Source organism: Cyprinus carpio, chromosome B11 (genome assembly GCF_018340385.1).
Source record: "Cyprinus carpio isolate SPL01 chromosome B11, ASM1834038v1, whole genome shotgun sequence".
Lineage (NCBI taxonomy): Eukaryota > Metazoa > Chordata > Actinopteri > Cypriniformes > Cyprinidae > Cyprinus > Cyprinus carpio.
The window spans coordinates 5,797,684-5,820,426 of NC_056607.1; the positions used below are offsets into that span (position 1 = coordinate 5,797,684).

Genomic DNA, 22,743 nt, shown 5'->3' on the forward strand with positions numbered 1-22,743 from the left:
CACACTCAACTGTGTTTAAAAAGAAGGGCCTTTAAATATCATAAGACGGAATGGCAAACAAAACCTTTTACTGGTGACAGGAATAGCAAATGAATTAAATCTCCCCCTAACAATTTTTTGCTTTTAATTAAAAATGGATTTCATTTGCATTATGAGACCAAACGTTGTTCAGACCTGCATACGCTGTCCAACCCCTGGTAACGGGTACACGGACTATAGCGGTGAGAAGTGAGGCGGCGAACTACCTCCACTGAAATTATAATGTCTGAGGTCACAAGCAAGAATGCACAAAACTTTACTGGTACATGCTAGATGAAAATACTCCCTAGATGTGCATCAATAATAAACAGAACATTAGAGTTCCTGAGGTCCTGACTGTCACATTGGGGGTGGGCGGCAATACTCAAAAAAGGAACACGTTTTTTGCATCACTTCCCCCTGTTTTACTTCCTGTGTTCCTGCAAAGCAATGAAACTGTAATGTTAAAGGGAATGAAAATAGTGGGAATGAGATTTTGCCATCGGATTAATGTACACAATTTTATTTTAACAAATAAATTAGTTTTAAAAAAATTTTGAAAAAAAATAAGTTAATGGCAAAAAAATATAGTATTAGATTGTTTTTGATTTTTTTGGATTTATGTCCCCTGAATACATTCTGGGGTTTGTATGTATTCTTGATTTTACTTTTGACTTTTATTGTTGTTGAAATAACGTAGTTTTCCTACTTTTTACTTGTTGGGAGACCCCAAAAAAGAGTATAAAAGCTACTACAGGTAGTTGGCTAATGGGGATACAAATAAACAAATGTTAGCAACAATGCTAAAATCAGGTTTCAAATCATGTTCACAAATAATGTTTTTAAAACATGCTAACGAGGAAAGTAATTTGTGCTAAATCATGCTAACAACATGCTAAAACATATTTAAACAGGGGAAGCAGTGGATAAATAAATTATGTTATAAACATGGTGGGGTGCAAACATGCTAAAAGATCCTGCTAACAATATGGTAAAACCATGTTAAAACATGGTAGCAATGTGATAAATCATACTAACCACATGGTAAAAAACAAAATGCCTAATCATGCTTAGCATGATAAAATAAAAACATGTAAAAAATGGTTAGCAACGTGATAAATCATACATGGTAAAACACGCTAAAAAAAACAGGGTAGTAATGTGATAAATCATGCTGACAAAATAGTAAAACGTTAAATCATAAAACTAATGATATTATAAAATCATGCTACAACATGGGAAAAGCTGTTCAAACATGCGACGGTTAATCATACTAGCAACATGCTAAAATGTGTTAGCAAAACCGTTTGAAAAACATTCTAGCATGTGCTAATTTTCAGGGTTCAACATGTTCAAAGTTATTTCAAACTTGTTAAACAGGCTTTGTCAAGCCCAAAACATCAAGTTTTGTTACAACTTTACTCATCTTGTGAATCTCTCATCCCTTTGGATGGAATGAATCTGCTATGTCATATGGACAACCGTATTTTTATGTTTGTTTCACTCACCCTATGTTCTGGTGAAGCTAGGCCTTGCTTGATACCCCTGGACTCTTTCGGCGAATGAAATAGCAAAGTATTTTCTCCACATGTAAATTGGGTCTCTATACAAGGTTGAAGATTGTACCAGGTGTGTCAGCATATTTGGAAGCACAGAGCAGCATTCTTATCTGGCAGCTCCAATAATGAAGTGTGGATCTCCATCCCACTGTTACATTTGCAAATTGTTAGAAATTGGACGCTTGCCATCCCTATTCACAATGCTAGTGCAATAGAGCGTAAATATTTACCACCAAAATATGTGGGTGGAAAGATATAAATTGTGATAGCTTGCCGCTACGGTGGTACCTGCAAAGAAGACAATGATTGTAAACTAAAATGAAGGCAACGGAATAGCCTCCATTTTGTTTTACAATTGTCAACTATGAAAAAGTAAAATGAAACTCTCTATTTACATTAACAAATGTCGTTCAGGGTCGGGACACTAGCAAATACTGTTATCCAGGTCCAAATCTCAAGTATACCTACCAAAAACATAAACCACCTTCATGAGCACACTTCATTTTATATTGCAAGCCTTGAAGCTAAGCTAAAATGACGATGTCCCCATAACGGTCTCCCTGGGTCACGGCATCAAGGACACTACTATTTTAACAATTTAGAAACAGTTTAATCACTGTCTTGCCAACCACGATTTTGTGTCTGAAGATACAACATGGGACCATAATGTAATAATTATACTAGTAGCGTCATGTTACATGAATTAGCACATTTAATTGTTTGCCTATTAGGAATTTTAGGGAGCAATTACGGGGAACCGTAACTTTCACACACTTTTTAAACCAGATTAACACGGGCCCAGTGTGTTTCTGGCTTACCATATCTTTGGCTGTTTTTCCTCGTTCCTACTGTGAATCAATGTTTGTAAAAAGAGTGGGTGCTATTATGTAACCGGTTAAACGTAAACTTACATGGGTAAATGCCATGAAAAACACCATGTCACAATTTTTTCTTTTGATTTTCCATTTTTGTTTACGGTTCCCCATTCAAATTCAGCTGGTCAGCAATAAATGTTTCAGGTTATTGGTCTCATCTAACTTCAAGGTTATGGGTGAACTACCATAATGAGGTAACCGCTGTGTAACAGAAGTTGGTACTTTACGAAAGGCCGCAGAGCTTCATCAGTGGCATTTCCTTCTCCGTCAGCCTCCGGTGTACCCTTGTCTCTGGCCAAAAACTATTTTTGTATTATAACGGGATGTGATAATAATCCTTTGGTTAAAAGCATATGGAATGGATTTCAGACACCATTAAAATACGTAAAATCAGTTAAAATTCAGGCAAATTATATTTATACTAGTCCATTTTCCACAATTGAAGTAAAACGCTAATGTAAGACTATTTAATGCTTGAAAGTTTTAGATAAAGCTTTTTTCAAACCGTACCTTCTTATCCAGTAGCTCCTGGATGGTCAGATATTGCCCAAATACGCTCAGTAAAGTCCCCAAAGATTATTACTCGTCAGCAGTAAATATGGTTTCCCACTTCTTAGTATGGCTTGAACCGTTCAGCTCACAGCTCCAAAGTTTAGTTTTCGAACTGTGTTTCGAAACAAACAGAAGTTGGATTAGATTGTGCAACGTCTCCAAAACCAATGATGGAATTCAGTAAGATTAGTTTACACAACTAAACATTTTAAAGGAGGCTACAAGTCTATTGGATCCCATGGGGATGTAGCATTTTTCCTATGTTGAAATACTCTCTCCTATCCAGCTTAATACGCCCAGCAACAACCGGAAGTAAGGCTGAGATTGCAACACTGGCTCAACCATGTGTGTGTGAGTTTGGGGCAGAGCTATCTGTTGGACCAACCAATGGCTAGAGGCCACAGAAATTACGCGCTAAATTATTTGTAATCTTAAAGGCATTTTGCTATTTTTATTTATTTGTGTTATTTTTTCAAACTGACAAGGAGAAATTATGATTTTATGCTCACATACATCATAACCACCAATGTCCCAATTGCTTATCTTTATTCGTACTGGAACGATGAACTAGGTATATGTGTGACATGACCAAAGTATTTACTCACCCCTTGTGCGAACACTTCAATTGCGAAGTTGTCTATGTTCATTTTAAGTCATTAAGTCGGCCAGCGACCATGATCTCCAGCAGCCGTTGAATAGCTGTTTGAAATGGCTTTTTGTCAGTGCAGTTAACTACGTTGTCCGGATATTGAAAAACGCACTTCTGAGAGGAGTGGACTTGACACTTTCTTCATAAAATCCCTTGGTAACAAATCATTAGCAAACCATTAGCAGTATTTTCTTGAAAGAACACCAAAAACATATTATTTAAAGTATAATCACACAATACACTAGATCATTACCAGGGTTGGTTATGGATGCAAATTTCCCAATTTAATTCCAATTCACAAGGTTTTGAGTTGATTTAATCATTTAATTTAATCGTTGCACGTGGGTATATTTCTATGGAAGCTTGTTTTCACCATGGGATTTATCCAGTTTTTTTTTCTTGCAATTGTGAGGAAAAAAGCAGAGTTAACTATGTACTATGTTAACTTGCAGTTGCAGGTTAACAACTATTTTTTTTCTCAGAATAGTGAGGGAAAAAAAGTCACAGTTACTCTATCCATTTTGTTTTTTTGAAATTCTCTGTCAGCTATTCTGTAAATTATTCAGGAAACCTCTAACTTGGTATGTTACAAAATAATACAACGTTAATATATTTTATTAATTGACATTAATTTAACATACATTAATTAGTCTTCAAAATAAATAAATTAATAAATTAGAAACTAAATTAACAACAGGGTCTAAACTATACAGTTCAAAGGCTATTTATTTAGCAGATACAATAACCAAGATTTCCAAAGTAGAAAATTACATTTCTTAAATGTAATAAAACAATATTGTACATTTTAAACAAATAAATAAATAAATAATGGTGGTAATACATTAACCTATTTTGTATCAGAAAGTACTAATAAGTGAAATCTTCAAATTTTTGAAAAACCGATGTTTGAGATGACTGTGAATGAAGATAGTGAAAATTACAAGGAATTTAAAGGAATCAATATTTTGCAAAGACCTCAGTTTCGCTACCTTTAGCTGAAGTGGGGCAGCCGAGTCCTCATAAATCCTGCTAACTATGCCATTGTTCTGTTTGGCTCAAACAGTTTCCAAAAATCCATATATTCATTGTTTACCAAAGCCAAACTGAACAGAGTGATTTCCCGTCCACTGGCTTGATGAATGCTCTCTTGGATCTCGAGAGTTCTCGGATCTATAAAATGAACAAGAGTTATTATCCATCACAGGGACAACACCAAACGCTAAACAGCCATGAACAGCTTGAGTAGATTCATTAAGTCGTCTCTGGAGCGCTAATATTCGCTCTCGTTCTCATCCTGTGTTTCTTTAATCAGATAAGGGAAATGACACTAGGGCGGGTTCCTGTATTTATCTTTAGGGATACTTCCTATGAGCCTTACGGTAATATCATGCAAAGTATAAGGTTGTTGGTACATGCATATACTACAATTGTTTGGTTCCCCATCAGTCAGCAAAATGATCATCAGTACCATTGTTCTTATTAAGGCTGTATCATTATACGCTGCTCTTCATACAACATCTTCACACCATGCATGACAGCATTATGCAATTCATACCTGAGGCAAAAACAAAAGTGCTCATGTGCACACTTTGAGTATTTGATATTGATAAATCAATAAAAAATTATTTTACATAATTGCTAGTAACACACGTTTTATGTCTGCTTAATGTAAACCTACAACTGAGTGACTTTTGCTGTGCTCATTGCATAGGAGCTTTGGAGATTCCTTTTATACCAATTTTCAAAGAAGTACTTCATGTGCTTCAACAACTGTGCATTGTACTGTTTTGCTTTAAATAATGTTTCCTTGTGGATTGCATACAATTACTCATTTTATAAGTTTGTTTCAAAATGATAAATTCTCTTCCTTGTATTATTTCATATTCATACGTACCCTACCAATAACTTCAATTGTTTTGACATAGTCCTGGGCTGCTTTCCACATTTTCCGGTGTTGCTTTGCTTAAATGTGCCGCCATACAACAAAGGTGGGTTGAAAATTACAATGATTGCCAAAGTAGTCCTCGCTGGGAGTTCACCCAGAATGGTCCCCAGATCCCCCTCTTTATTCTCATTTCGCACACAAACACAGACCAAAGTCTAAAGTGCTGAGAATATGAAATTGGAAAAAGTCTTTTTCCTCATATTTAACACAAATCATAACTCACCTGTGACATTTTATAGTTTCCCACCATAGAGTAGCTGTTTCTCTCCCAAAAACAACCATTTTTTGGTACTCGTTGAAGATGGCCGTTGCGAAAAATGCACAAAGTATCCGTTTACAATCTGTTAGATGATAAAATATTATTTACGTCTTTCTCTTTTGTGCTTTTCCAATAAATGTTTTGTAGAATGGTTGAACAAATGTTAAACTTAAACATATACAGTAGCATGTTAACTAGCAGCCCACAGAAAAGCATTATTTTCATTTGTTTCAATTGTCAAAGTCTTTATCAGGCATGTCTTTATCATCCTATTGACATTTGACCTGGATATCGCCGATGTCATGAGCACCGGTTGACATCATACTTAATGAAGAAATCTCCATCGATGAGTGTCCCGTCACACTCAGTGCATTTCCTCTGTTGATCCAACGTTGGAGAGGAAGGACACAGTGGGCCTGAACAAAGATCAAATTGTTATCATTATGATCACCATTATTATTCTCTAACGGAGATGCCTTTCTTAGTTTACTAGCATTATTTAGTATACAATAGTGCTTTATACTGGTATAAGTGATATCCGTCCATGCAAAGATATTTGAATCCTCACCTTCTTGTCAGTGACAGTTTTCTCCACTAGGGGGAGCAGTTCATTGGTGATGAATGTACCATAGGCGTCCACAAATGCAATTCCCTGAGGTTCATAAATGTCTGCTATAATCTGTGGGTGGGAGACAAGCCAAGATGTTTTAACAATGACGTGCATTATAGAGCTACAGTATATAATCATATAGATAGGCGGGTTGTTGACAGATCACGTAAATAATGTTTACATTTTGAAAGGAATAGTTCACTCAAAAATGAAAATTTGCTGAAAATTCCTACCCTTAGACCTTCCAAGATTAGATGAGTTTGTTTCTTCATCAGAACAGATTTGGAAAATCAGCATTGCATCACTTGCTTTCCAATGGATCGTCTGCAGTGGATGGGTGCCGTCAGAATGAGAGTCCAAAACACCACAATAATAAGTAATCCACACCAATCCAGTCCATCAATTTAAGTATTGTAGGACAAAAGCTGCATGTTTCCAATACATTAATAAATCCACCTCAGAGAGTTTTGCCTGTAGGGACCCTTGCTTAGGGCTAAAATTTCTGTTCATAAGATTGCTTTCTCAAGTGTATCAGCTGTTTGGACTCTCATTCTGACGGCACCCATTCACTGCAGAGGATCCACTGTTGAGCAAGTGATGGTAATGCTGAATTTTTCCCAATGACGAAATACAAACTCCTCTACATCTTGGATGGCCTGACGGAGATTAAATAGTTTTGGGTGAACTATTGTTTTACTCATAAAGATTTTAAGTTGAAAGGTTAATTAAAAACTTAAAACGGCGTGTCTATTTACGCTAATGCAAATAGCCCGCCTTGTTGGCAGAAGCTATTTACACTAACTCCGGCCACCCAACGTGTGATTCGGCTAGGCACTCTGCAAAAGACAACTAACAGACATCAGCTTTAGTGGAGCAGATGTGTAAAATGTATGATGTTTTCAAATTTCAAATTGCATCAGAAAAGCATTATTTTCAATGAAAATGAAGAATATAATCAAAAAGTTGAAAATAAAGTATCGGGTAGGGTTAGGATTGGTGTAGGAGGCTTTATTGTCCCAATAAGGTGGCATTCATTTAATCATTTGAATTTAAAATTACAATTTACACTCAATAAGTTAATATTGTATACTGTTTTACAATTGCTATTGTACTACAATTCTGAGGTGCAGATAATTGCCATTATTTGCAATAAGTAGTAACATTTTAACAGTGTAAATAGAATCTATTGGTATTTGCCCTTAATAGCATCTATCGCTAAAGAAAATAGGCTATTTACACTAAATAGCAAATAGCCGCTGCCAAATTAAAATAACACTATTAGTTGTTTTTCACCTTTTTCACTTATTGACAAATTGACAAATTAATTATTTTTTTTTTTAAATTAAATGTGGGGTCTCAATTATGATGTTATAAAATCTGCTGTGGTTAATAATGAACCTCAAAGTGCTGGACCAGCTGTTTGGGTTTGACTCTGATCATGAGCTCATATTTGCCAAAAATGGTCGCTGAAGAAGTTCCTCATGGGTGAGAATAAATGTGACACTGCTTTCTGCGGCAACATTCACAGTAACAGAAAACTTCTCCATTTTTCTACCCGAAGCCCTGGAACACCAGAACACCAGTTAGTTAGTAGTACATTTACCACAAACAGGTTTAAAGTTCACTAGAACTTCTTGTTTATTTTTTTCTTCTCACTTGAATAAACCAGCAGTCTGGCCAGATGACACGGCCTTCTGATACTGCTGCTTTGCCTTCTCTTTTTTCTTTCATCCCACACCTATGTATGTCTTGCCATCAATCTCCCTGAAAATCCCCAAAAAAAAAAAAAAAAAAAAAAGGGGGTCACAACATGCTGCAATCATTTCTGAAACTGAGTCCCTCTTATTTTAAACGCAATCAGATGGAAAAGGACTGACATGCTGAAGTTGGTGATGAAGGAGGTCTTGGGTAACTCCACCTCAAAGGACCACTTCCTGTGAGATGTTGGCCTTATTGAGAGCTTTAGTGGTCATGACCGTATGGGCAAAACGTGATGTCCCTTGCATTCCACCTTCACGCCCTGCACCGCAATCTGAAAGACAGAGAGAATATAAACGTACAGAGGCAAACAAAGAGTGTCATTTTCTGTCTAAACGATATATACAAATGTGGTTTACACTTTACATTAAGGTGTCCTTGTAACAGTGTAATTATGCATTTAAGTACTAATTCATATTAATTAACTACACATACTATATGTTTAGGATTAGGGTTTGGCTTAGTGTTTAATTAAATAAATATATATATATATATTTTTAAATTAACTAAATCATTAGCCAAGTGTTTTAAGGATCAGATCAGGTAAAAATAACCCAAGAATTGCCCATATTCATTTCTAATAAACATTTAAATCACAAAGTCCTTGACAGACAAACTTGAGTGAAATGTAACTAGAGTTCCCACCTCACCACTGCTCACGCTTCGCTTCTGTGAGGAGACAATTAAAACATTTTTTAAATGGCGACAAGATTTAGATGTAAAAAGATTGTGTATATTTAAAGCTTGGCCCCCTTGATTGAGAACCACTGCTTTGTTGGCATAGCAGACTTTTATCAACATTGTTGCAATACCTTTAAGATTCTGGTCATGCTTGTATCACTGACCTGGAGGGAGATAAGAGGATGCAGTTACTGCACATGTACACATGCACAGATACACCCAAAAGTGGTGCTTCTGGCCTGGATAAGTGACCTTTTTGTAAGATATTTATTTATTTTATATTTTAGTTTGTCATTTAATTTGGCCCGTGGCATAAATTATCAACTATGGTGTGTCTGACCCAACTGCATGTATATTCTGATTCTTCAAGACTATACAAGATCAGGTAATAGCCTTCCATTAAGCAAACAACAACAACAACACTCAGAAATAAAGGTACAACAGCTGTCTCTGGGGTGGTACCTTTTCAAAAGGTACACTTTTGTACCAATTAGGTTCTAATATGTACACTTTAAGTACCAGTATGTACCTTAAGGTACCAAAATGGACCCTTTAGGTACAAATAAGTACCTTTTGAAAAGGTACTGCCCCAGTGACAGCTGCTGTACCGTTTATTTCTGAGAGTGAACAAATATCAGCAGGATTGCAAATGTGATATCACTTTTTTTCTACAGTTCAAATAAACAATAGGTTTATTATATTAACTGACCATTTCTAGACATTGTCAATCTTGACTATTCCTGCTCTATTTATCAAATAAATAGTTTCCAACAAAGCAGTCTCCTCTTGATGGTGTTCTTGAACATGTATGATGATTAAATTATGATGAATATTTTCCCATATTGATAATGAAGACATACTGTAGCTCAGAATGTTGCTGAGTTAATGCCTATAAGCTACAAAACATGAGTGAATGACAATAAAACCAGACCTACCCATTGTTCATTTCCCTTTGAGATGACCGGGTCTCAAAAGACCCTGAAAGAGACACTTATGCACACAAATACGCAGAATATCCACCCTGCAGACATGATGCACCGTCTACTCTATCACATTCAGGACTTTTGAAACACTTTTAAAACCACAGTATACACTTTGTACCAGAGCAAATATTTATTTGAGTGGGAGTAGGGATTTGTGATCTTTGTTCCTAAATTATTGATCAGTACTGAACATATGCAACATGGTATTTCACTCTTAAAAATAAAGGTGCTTTCAAAAGGTTCTTCAAGCGATGCCACAGATGAACCATTTTTTAGTCCCACAAAGAACCATTCAGCCAAAGGTTCTTTAAAGACCAACTCTTTCTTACCTTTTTATAATGTGAAGAACCTTATTTAACCACTAAAGAACCTTTTGTGAAACAGAAAGGTTCTTCAGATGTTAAAGTTTCTTTATGGAACCATTTAGACTAAAAGGTTCTTCTATGGCATTGCGAAGCACCTTTATTTTTAACAGTGTATATTGTTCTTGCTCAAGTAATTTATTTATTTATTTATTTTTTAATCAATGAATTTCTGTTCATGTTAGTCTTTGGAGGTAAAGATGGAGGATGGAAACACAAGACATGTTTGGACAGGCAGTTTATTTTGTAGTCACAGAATGCCAGTATATATATGTAAAAAAAAAACAATAAATAATAATACTATCATTAACAGCTTTTTAAACCAGGTTTGTCAGATTTCGCGCATTTTTTTCCAAATAAACCCATTACATCTTATATACTTCAGACTAAATGAAAGCTAACATGTACTTTGTGTCCAGTGCAAAGGTCAGTTGAGTGACAGATGTTTGTCTATGTTGTTTTGAAGAGACCCAGAGACGATGTTGTCTGTGTGAACTCCATCGAGGAGCCCGGTGCCGTTATTGTGAATGAACCAGCAGGGCACATTTTCTCCATTCCTCACGTCTTGTCTGAAATCTCTCTTCCATCCCCTGGAGTTGTGTGGGATTGAATGAAAATCTGAATTAATTTTCAGTCTCTCTTGAGGTGCAAATTCAACAATGCATTTTATGTTCATTTTCATTCACCTGGTAACCGTGAGCTTGTTTCCTTTCACAAACATGTTGGCATCTTGTTTATCAGGGTCCTTTCCTGGAAACAAGTCACTGACCTCAAAGTTCACGCCATGGTAGAACTGACCTGCAGTAAAAAAAAAAAAAAAAGTGTCTAAAGAAAGCTTTTGTTAAAGAGATAGTTCACCCCAAAGATAAAAATTGCTGTTCTTTTGATTACCCTCAGGCCATCAAAGATGTAGGTCACTTATATTTATTTTTTTTTTTTTTTGCATGGATAATGCACTTAATTAACTGGAAATAAAATAAAATAAAAGTGTGGAGTGTTGTACTCTTAATGCACTGTAGCAGCTTTACTTGCAAACGTTACTTACCAAAGGGAAGAGGGCTTTCAAACTCTGATGCTGGATGTCAAAATAAACCATTAGTAATTCATGCCCTAGACCTGGAAAGTTACTGTCCAGCAAAACTTCAGTTCCAACCCTGCTTCAACAAACTGCCTGTAATAATCAAGTAACCCTGAAAACCTCAATGAACTGATTCGGTTGTGTCTGAAATCTGCCGGATGGTACAGTCGCTCTCCAGGAACAGGTTTGTATAGTGCACAGTATATAGTACGTCATTTGTCACACAACTAAAGAGTCGTGAAATGTTTGGAAAGACAAGAAAACTTGAATGTGGGGATGATCAAAGATTCAAATGATAATTTTTAAAAGTCATAACATAGTCTCTGTTAAGGAGATCTAACCAATCAGGGACCACTTTATGAATGACGTTGGTAAAGGACGATAGGTGGCGAGCTAGAAAACTTCCCGACCTCTCCTGTCAGCGAGCGGAGTAAGAGAATGAATGCGTGTTCCTGAGTTCCTGATATTAATCATTGAAGTTTGCCTAATTTGTGTGCGTTTATGTAAAAATGTAAGTCTATATACTTCTTTGTGATATTTAATATAGTTATCCTGCCCTGTTGCAGCTTTATTTTATGGAAAATTAGCGAGTTGTTTGTCTCCTCAGAGTTCTCCGAATTCACGCTGACGTAGTTACCATAAATATAATAGATTATGCATATAAAGTTATTTATATTCACTTTATTCCTTATGTATCATCGATTTGGTGTAACATAACTCAGTTAATAAGTGTTTAGATATTGATTTCATCATATTCTCCCGTAACCCCGTTCAGATACGATGATTACTCAGCACTTTATAACAGACACGGAGAATTTGCAAATCACTGTTATACATGCTGATTGCGCCATCTAAAGGGCAATTTAAGTATTGCAGTTAACTAAGAATTGCATTAGATCTAAATTATCATGTATGTATGTTGTCATTATATTATTGTAATATGTTATTTATTTGTTTATTTCAGACCACACATTTACAACAGTAAAGTCAGAATGTTCTGAATCCTGTGCCGTGTTTTTATTGACACCCTGAGGCGAGCACAATCTCCTGATCAGCACAATAGTTCAAACTTCCCTACAATGTGGTCCTTCGAGCCGGATGTGTGCTTACCATAGGTACAGGATGTCAGAGCAACCTTCCTTTAATAGTGTGCGCCCACGACACAGAACCCAGCCTCCAGCCTATCTCAGGGACTATGAGGTACAATATCATATGCAACCAACTGATCCAGTTATAACCAGCCCCATGCAGCATTCAAATGTACAAGTAGAGGAGCCACAACAAAGTACAAGGAGAGACAAGCCTAGAATATCACTCTCTGATCGTAGTGACTTTCCCTTTTCAAGTTCACAACCTTACATCACTGAAGCAGTAGCTGGAGCCATGAGTACTCCGGATTCCTGTGTTGACAGACAGCCTGACAGACAGTGGTCTACCACACTGCACTATGAAAGTGATGCAGAGGAGGAGCATTTGCTACAAGAGGATGAGTCTTCATTCATATCGTTTAGACACAGGTTGGAGGTTCAAGACCTGAAAAGGGATAATATGCAGCTAAGTGAAGCTCAGATGGTTCTTAAAGAGGAAATTCGGCAGTTACAGACCCTCCACAAAGATATGCAGAATTTGAGGCTGCAGCAGCAGTCAGCCTTACCAGCACCTCAACCGCAGCAGACCAGTGCAATTCCAGTGCCATTCCCTAGAACCATTTATAGACAACCTGAGGTAACAGCACCAAGTCCAGTGCCCTACATTCCACAACCTACTCCACGCAGACCCCAAGCACCACTTAGGGAGAGAGTTCATTTAAGCCAGGTTCAGACACATATGCCTACAAGTCCAGACCACAGCCTGCTACCACCGCCCATAATCTGCCATATTCTTCTCCCACGGGGCTGCCTCAGAGCACTGTATGTCCAGAGACTTCCTACAGGGGCCCACAACCAACGATTCCATATTTATTTCACCCGTCATGACCCCAGCGAGTTCGCTCGTCTAAAGTTGGCCCTTGACAATCTGCTTCCTGATGATGCAACTGAGCTATTCAAGTATCAGGTCCTTTTTAGATCATCTGAAATTTGAAGAGGCCCGTCTAATTGCAGACTCATTCCTCAATTCCCCTTGGCCATACACAGACACTATGACTGCACTTACTGACAGATTTGGAAGACCTCACCAGTTAGCCTTAACTAAAATAGCAGCGGTCATGGATGCCCCTGATGTTCAGCCTGGAGATTTGGCCAGTTTTTGATAGGTTTGCCCTTCAAATCCAAGCTCTTGTGGGTCTCCTGAAGACATTAGGTCCTGAAGGTAATGTGGAATTACAATGTGGTTCACATGTAGCCCGCCTGCTCACTAAACTTCCCTCAGATTTACGTGCCTCCTTCAGACGACACATGCCCTATCAGTCTGGTGCAGTCTACACTCTACTGGATTTAGCAGAGTGGCTCAAGTTTGAATCCTGGTGCCAAGATTGTGATGACCCTATATCAAAGAAAGGATCAGAGACGTAGAATAGTGCAAACAAAATCAAGCTCAGTAGTAAAGCCTAGACTTGCCACTGTTCTTCATGGAGCTGATCAAACCCCTAACACAGCTACACAGGTACTGTCACCCTCGAAGCAGTCCAACCCAGGCCAGAGGCTTGAACAGAGTAGGGTGTTGTGCCCATATTGTGACAGTACAGAACACTTCCTAAGCCAGTGCACCACCTTCCAGAAATTCAGTAAAGAAGAGATGATTTAATGGATCAAAGACAACAACCGTTGCTGGAAATGTGGGCGGTCACACTTAGCGAAAAATAATTGCACACCCTGAAAAAGCACTGTCGCTTATGTAATGGAAACACCTTTCAAATCCTACATGAGGTGAACGACCGATCACAGACAGAGGGCACCTGCTTGGTGAGCTCCACAAATAAAACCCTGTACCTAGACAGGCCTGAAGGTTCCAAGCATGTTCTTCTGAAAGTGATTCCTGTTGTGCTACAACACAAGAATAAAACCCTAAACACCTACGCAGTGCTCGATGATGGATCCGAAAGAACCATGTTACTTCCAGCAGCAGTTCAGAAACTAGGACTTAAGGGACAGACAGAGGACCTAAGCATTAAGAACAATTCGACAAGATGTCAAGAAACTCATTGGAGCCTCAGTTTCCTTTAGGGTGCGCTCAATATCACAGCCTCAACGGAGCTACCAAATCCAGAATGCCTTTACCTCTGAGCACTTAAGTCTGGCTGAGCACTCCTACCCCATCTCAATGCTCCAGCAGAAATATCAACACCTGAAAAGGATTCCATTGCAGCCCATCCACAGAGCATGTCCCCTTCTTCTAATAGGAGCAGATCATCCCCACCTGATTACACCCATTGAGCCTGTACTTCTCGGGCCCCCTGGAGGTCCAGCAGCAATCAGAACCAGACTAGGTTGGACATTACAAGGCCCAACACGCTTTCTAGAGCAACAGCTCCCCACCTCAGCAATGTTTACATATCTCTGTCAACCCTCAAATGGAAGAACTTTTCCGGAATGTGGAGAGACTTTGGCAAGGTGATGTCATCCCACATAAGAACGAGAGATTGGCTGTACGATCAAAACAAGATCAGATGGCAATGGACTTGTTACAAGCCAGAACCACCAGAGTCATGGTAGATGGAGTAAACCGCTATGCAACACCGTTGCTAAGGAAAGCTAATATGCCTCACCTTCATGCCACGAAGGACTCCGTCATGCCCAACCTGAGAAGCACAGAGCGACGACTGGCAAAGGATCCTGTGAAGGCAGCTACGTACAATGAAGAGATCAAGAAACTGGAGAATTCTGGCTATGTAGTTAAGCTCACCATGGACTCTGTGACCACTGGAGGAGAATCGTGGTTTATTCCCCACCACATGGTTCAACATAATGGAAAAAAAACCGTGTGGTGTTCAACTGCTCCTTTGAACACAAGGGGTCAAAACCTGAAACCACTACCTCCTTTCCTGACCTGCACTTGGCCCTTCCTTTTTGGGAGTACTGTTGCATTTCAGGGAGCGTACTTTTGCAGTAAGTGGAGATATAAAGGATATGTTTCATCAGGTCCACCTACTGCCTGACGACAAACATCTCCTCTGCTTTGTCTGGCATGATCTTGAACCCAGTAACCCTCCCAGCATTTATGAGTGGCAAGTACTACCCTTTGGCAAAACCTGCAGCCCCTGCTGTGCCATTTATGCTGTACAGCGCCATGCTTGGAGAACACGCAAAAAGATGACACCCTCAGATCAATAGTTGAACGGAACTTTTACATAGACAACTGCCTCAAGAGTGTAAGGTTCCCGGATGATGCCAAACAGTTGGTGGATGGTTTTACGTGGCCTTCTTAGCAGTGGGGGGTTTGAGATTCGTCAGTGGGCCTGCAACATACCAAATGTAATTGATCACCTTCCTAGAGAGGGTCGTTCAGACAGCATTGAGCTTTGGCTATCACATGACAAGGTCGAACCACATGAATCCACTCTTGGCTTGAGATGGAATTATGACGCAGGACATCCTCGGTTACAAACACCGCCCAGTACCAAAAAACCACACCCACTCTGCGGCACATTTATAAGGTGACAGCAAGCCAATAACCGACCCTCTGGGATTCATTCTCTCCTTTCACCTCCCGTGCTAAAATTCTGATCCAACAGTTGTGGAACAAACAAAGAGATTGGGGACGACCCCATGTTGCCAACAGACCTATTGAAAGCCTGGAATGAGTGGGAGAATGAGCTCCCCATCCTTTCTGAAATTACACTTCCACGGGTGCTATGTTTCAGCAGATATGGACAAACCCAATGTTACAAGACAAATTCATATCTTCTGTGATGCTTCAGAACAAGCGTTATGGCTCTGTTTCATACCTCAGAACTGAAGATGAAGAGGGTAAAAATTCAGCTTGCATTCCTGATCGCCAGATCCAAAGTTGCCCCCAAACGCAAACAAACTGTTCCGAGACTCGAGCTATGTGCAGCTCTTACTGGTGCCCAACTATCCAAGTTGCTAGAAAACGAACTCACTATTGATATCAACCGAGATGGTCTTGTGGTCTGATTCGACCACAGTTCTTTCATGGATAAAATCTGAATCCTGCACCCTTTAAAGTCTTTGTAGGGACTAGGATAGCAGAAATTCAAGACCTAACTGACCAACATGAATGGCGATATGTAGACTCTCCTAGAAACCCTGCAGATGATCTCACAAAGGGGGCGCCACCTAATAGAGCTTGCAACACCAAACAGATGGAGTCAAGGCCCACCATTCTTACTACAAGCCGAATCCAAGTGGCCAACTATGCCAACCTTTAAAACCCCTTAGGATGAAGTGGAAAAGAGGAAAAAGTGTATTCTGTGGTGTCTCAAGAATGTCAAATCCCTTAGAACCCAGTGAGTACAGTTCATGGAAAGACCTAGTTGAAGCCACAGTCCAGCACAGCCAAAGTGACTCAAACCAATCCAGCTCACCTACAGCTAAAGACTATGTGACGCTCCGCAGAACGTCTCATCTTCCAAAATATTCAACAAACCAGCTACCCAGATGAATATGAACAAACTAAAAGCTGGTAAGCCTGTATCCACTACAAGCCGCTTACTCACCTTTAGCCCCAGAGTTTGACGAATCCAGTCAACTTATACGGGTTGGAGGACGTCTACGTCGGGCTGAAGGTCTAGAACTCCAGACAATTCACCCAATAGTTCTGGATCCTCACCATCCGGCAACCAAACTACTCATACAGGACTATGACAGTAAGTTGTGTCACCCCGGACCGGAACGGGTATTTGCTGAAATGAGGAGAAATGTGTGGATACTAAGAGGTCGTGAGGCAATCCGAAAATCCCAACACAACTGCATAGAATGTCGTGGAAGGCAAAACCTCAGTTCCCTAAAATGGCTGATTTACCTCCAACACGTCTGAGACTCCACAAACCTTCCTTTTACAGCACTGGTATGGATAGTTTTGGGCCCTTCCAAATCAAGATAGGCAGATGCTGTGAAAAAAGATTGGGTATAATCTTCAAGTGTCTCACGACTCGATGTGTACACATTGAGCTTCTCACATCTATAGACACAGATTCCTTCCTTATGGCTCTGAGAAGATTTATAGCACGCCGAGGCACTCCCTCTGAAAACTGCTGTCTGACCAGGGCACTAACTTCAAGGGTGGAGAGAGAGAGCTAAGAGAGGCCCTAAAAAATTGTAGTCAAGAGCTTCAACAACGTCTCGCCAAACAGAAAATCACATTCTTCTTCAACCCTCCTAATGCTCCTCACTTTGGTGGCATCTGGGAAAGAGAGATCCGATCCCTTAAAAAATGCCCTTCGTACAGTAGTAGGTGCACAAACAGTGACAGAAGAAGTGCTTCAAACAGTGCTTATTGAGATAGAGGGAATTCTCAATAGTAAGCCCCTTGGATATGTCTCTTCCAACGTAGCTGATTTGGACCCGGTTACCCCAAATCTCCTGCTCATGGGGCGGCCAGACAGCTCTCTACCTCAAGTGACATACCCTGCTAACGAACTCATAGGACGACGCCCGATGGAGACAGAGCAAGTCCTCACTGATCATTTCTGGTCAAGCTTTTGTGAGACACTACTTGCCTAACCTCCAACTGCGACACAAATGGCATACAGAAACTAAAAACCTTGCAGTTGGAGCTGTCGTAATGTTGGTTGACCCTCAACTACCACGGGCCCTCTGGTTGATCGGGAGAGTGGTCAGGACATTCCCTGGAGCAGATGGACAAGTAAGGTCTGTAGAGGTCCAAGTTAAGGGTCGACTATATACACGGCCTGTTACCCGTCTCATTACCCTACCAGAGATTGCTGATGAGAATGACACCAACGTCAAACTCACAGGCTCTTAACTTAGATTGAGAAACAAATATGTCCCGCATATTTGGGGGCGGCAGTGTTAAGGAGATCTAACCAATCAGGGACCACTTTATGAATGACGTTGGTAAAGGACGATAGGTGGCGAGCTAGAAACTTCCCGACCTCTCCTGTCAGCGAGCGGAGTAAAGAATGAATGCGTGTTTCCTGAGTTCCTGATATTAATCTTTGAAGTTTGCCTAATTTGTGGTGCGTTTATGCAAAAATGTAAGTCTATATACTTCTTTGTGATATTTAATATAGTTATCCTGCCCTGTTACAGTTTTTATTTTATTGGAAATTAGCGCGTTGTTTGTCTCCTCAGAGTTCTCGGAATTCACGCTGACGTAGTTACCATAAAATATAATAGATTATGCATATAAAGTTATTTTATTCCTTTATTCCTTATGTATCATCGCTTTGGTGTAACATAACTCAGTTAATAAGTGTTTAGATATTGATTTTTATCATATTCTCCGTAATCCCGTTCATATACGATGATTACTCAGCACTTTATAACAGACACGGAGAATTTGCAAATCACTGTTATACATGCTGAATGCGCCATCTAAAGGGCAATTTAAGTATTGCAGTTAACTAAGGAATTGCATTAGATGTAAATTATTATGTATGTATGTTTGTTTATTATATTATTGTAATATGTTATTTATTTGTTTATTTCAGACCACACATTTACAGCAGTAAAGTCAGAATGTTCTGAATCCTGTGCTGTGTTTTTACTGACACCCTGAGGCGAGCACAATCTCCTGATCAGCACAATAGTTCAAACTTCCCTACAGTCTCTGTACAGTTTTTCTGCTAAGAACATCTCATTTTACCAAGCAGGCCGTGGACATTGCTTGAAAAGAGGTGACTGTCCAAGGTGTAGAACCCGATGTAGTCTTGATGATACGGGTGCATCTTCCATATTTTGCGGCTTGGGATAATAAGAAACTTGACTGAGTCCCTCAGGGTCACCGTTAAACTGCGATCTTTGATCACCTGCAGATCCATGCTGGAGAAAGCAGAGGGTCGAGGAGGATTGTGCTCAAATCGAATCTAGTCAAAGAAGGTGAATGAAAATTCTGCCATAATTCTTTTCTAAAACCCAAATGCCAACTAAGCACTGGTTTAAAATAATGTAGTTATTTCACTTACTTCTCAGTCCTTCTAAAGTCTTGTTGTTAGTCCATGTGAATTTTGCCTGTTTTCCCCTTTCAGACACTAAGATCTCCTTTGTGCTCACGTTCAATCTGATACCAAACTTCTCGTGAACAATCCCAAAGCGCCCAAAATAGGTGTGCATCTTGCTCCCTGGAATGACTTTCTTATCTCCAATGATCTGGCCATTCACTACAATGCCTGAATATGATTAAATATGAGAAGAAAGAGAATAAACCTAGTCACAATTACCTGCATCTACACCTTTTTTCTTGTTTTTTTTGACAGAATCGATCACCTGTAAGGGGGTCCTCTAACCAGGTTGAAGGATTGGTACCAGGTTTGTGATCAATGTTGAGCCAGAGCATCATTCTGATCATGGCAGCTCATGATGAATTGTGGATCTCCATCAACTCCAAGACAACAAGAGACAAACTCATGAGTAACGTAAGATATTTTTCTTTACTGTAAAAAGTTATTTTTTAAAATTTAGATCAAATTACAAAAATGACATCCTTCTCAACCAAAATTGGAGGAGAGTAAATTTTGGATTTTTAGTGCTTGGCCGTGGAGAGCACTGCCAGCCATTTGAGCTGGACCATGGAGGGCACTTATATCTTCAGATAGTTGTGAGATAGCAATATAGAGTGTTCATTTCCAGAGATTTTGTAACACAAGTAAGTTAAGACACTTCTTAATGTTCACAGTGATGATGTACCAGTCAAATTCCTCTTACCAGGTTCTGTTGTGTCCTCTCGCTGATCTGTGAATCAAAGAAAACAGTTTTAAAGGGACACTCCACCCCAAAATGAAATTTTGTCATTTAATCACTTACCCCCATGTCGTTCCAAACCCATAAAAACTTTGTTCGTCTTCGGAACACAATTTAAGATATTCTGGATGAAAATCAGGAGACTTGTGACTGTCCCATACATAGACTGCAAATAAATAACAGTGTCAAGGTCCAAGAAAGTATGAAAAGCATTGTCAGAATAGTCCATCTGCCATCAGTGATTCAACCGTAATGTTATGGAAGCGACAAGAATACGTTTGTATAGTATTTATTGCGCCACAAGGATACGCCACAAGGATACGTTTTCTACGTGTATTTTTATGCTTGATTCGAAAGAAAACAGCGCATCCGTGTGGCTCGGCTGACACAGAAGAGCGTACGCTGCCTGCATTCAGCTCATATTCTCCAAAATGGCGCTACAGTGATACGGAGAGACACAGAGGAGACAAATTGTTGAATAAAGTCATTTTTTGTTTTCTTCATGTACAAAAAGTATTCTCGTCACTTCTTAACATTATGGTTGAATCACTGATGGCAGATGTATTCTGACGATGCTTTCCATACTTCCTGGACCTTGACAGTGTTATTTATTTGGAAGCCTATTGGGACAGTCACAAGTCTCCCGGTTTTCATCCAAAATATCTTAAATGTGTTCCGAAGACGAACAAAGTTTTTACGGTTTGGAACGACATGGGGGTAAGTGATTAATGACAAAATTATCATTTTGGGGTGGAGTATCCCTTTAATGTGTCACATTAGCCCCTCTTCAGGTCGGTCACATTTTTGGGCCATCAGCATATATAATTATAAAATTCAAGCCCAAAGAACCTCATAATTTTTGAATATTGCTTTTTACATTGAATTATATTGTCATTGGCTTCTACAAAATACAAGGATGCGCAGTTCAACTTCTGGGAGTTGGAGGTGTACAGGTTTTTATCAGCCCTACAAGGAAACAAATGTAGGTTTACTAGGTTCTAGGCTGGTACAATGAATAGGTTCTAGAAAGAACTAGTTTCTGGATTTTGTTGAAGTTGGGTGAGATTTGTCAAGGGGAAATTACTGTGTCATCAAAGTTTTTATTTACCTACCTGTGAGCTGCATATACACTACTTTGTCTAAAGTTTAGAATACCTCCATTTTACCGAGTTAGAAAAAAAGGCTTGCCTAGGACATGAAGCACCGTCAGTGGACTACTGGAAAAGGGACTTTTAAAAAGTTCTAGTTGGTTTATCTTTGAATAATATCGGTCTTTAAATGCAAGACATTTAAAAATGTACCTGAAGTACTTGCAATAGTTCCACTTTACACAATATACTTCAGTATCTCTTTTAGTTGGACTTCAGCACTACTCCACACAATTAAACTGGATTAAACAGAAAAAAATTAGTGTGTTCCAAATTTAGACGATTTAAGTATGCCAGTTTAGTATACCAAAAGTTATTTTTTTAAGTAGCCTACATAAATATGTAAATGTATTTGTAATAGATTTAGCATTAAATACATGTATTTCGAATACATTTTAGTATATTTATTTTTCCAGTCTGGGTTTGTCAGTCTTATCAGGCTAATATCTTTACATAAAAAAGCAGAAGAAAGAAAGTCATACAGGTTGGGACAAAATGAGGTTAAGTAAATGAAAAGTAAACAGAATTTTCATCTCTTTAAAATGTGAGAAACTACAAGTACCTTCAGTCAACTTGTCGGCAATGAGTTTTTTCATCTGTATCTTAGGTCTCTGGTTGGGTGACCACCATTGAGGTAAGCGGCGTGACAAAGTTATATTTTAGAGAGAAAGGTCTAGGCTTGAGCTGTGATGTCCTCCTTGTCTTCTGCGGAGCATTTCTCTCTGTTAACACGTTATTGGAAACTATTATTTTTGTCATTCTCTGGTAATATTCAAAATATTGGAGTGCATGTTTGACCTTTCATCCAAGAGCTGCTGGATGGTCAGGTATGCCCACAGTCGCTCTGTGAAATCCCCAAAGATGTACTCCTGATCAGGAAACACACTGTCCCACGTCTTCAGCAATCACTAGACCCTCAAACCAGAAATTGGTTCTCCCAACTGAAATCAGGTGTATGCCACTAATGAAACAATACAATCAAAAACTGATTTTTATTTAATAACTTACAGTATAGTATGCTTTGCTTACCCCATTTGCTGAACTTCAGTCTGAAAGGTGTTGGTCTCAAGTTCTTGTAGACGTCCATCTACAACAATCTCAGAGCCTTTGAAAAACTGTCTAAAGTGGACTTGTGTCAAGTCAGTCACAGCGTTGCCAGGATAATTGAGATTCAGCTCTAAGAGAAGTTGGGTTAGCCACCCATCATAAAAAACCCTGTAGTATAGAAATCATTCAGGCCCTGGATGCATATCTGGATCAGGTTTACGATTTATTAAATAATAACAGTAATATTTTATTGTCTGAGAATCACCTGTAGTTGAAGGGCAGCATCGGAGGGCCTCATAGACTCCTTCGAGCGAGTCCATCGTGTTCTGCTTGGCCAGTGGTGTTCAGAAGGCTGTAGTCCACATCAATATCCAAAGCCCAAACAAAAGAGACTCAT

The 22,743-nt window shown here is 39.1% G+C and overlaps 2 pseudogenes; both read right to left on the bottom strand.

Annotated features, from left to right (window-relative positions):
* The window catches only part of LOC122138802, a 14,591-nt pseudogene extending 4,625 nt beyond the window's left edge, over positions 1 to 9,966 (bottom strand).
* Positions 9,967 to 10,678: 712 nt separating this feature from the next.
* LOC122134386 lies at positions 10,679 to 22,743 on the bottom strand (annotated as a pseudogene).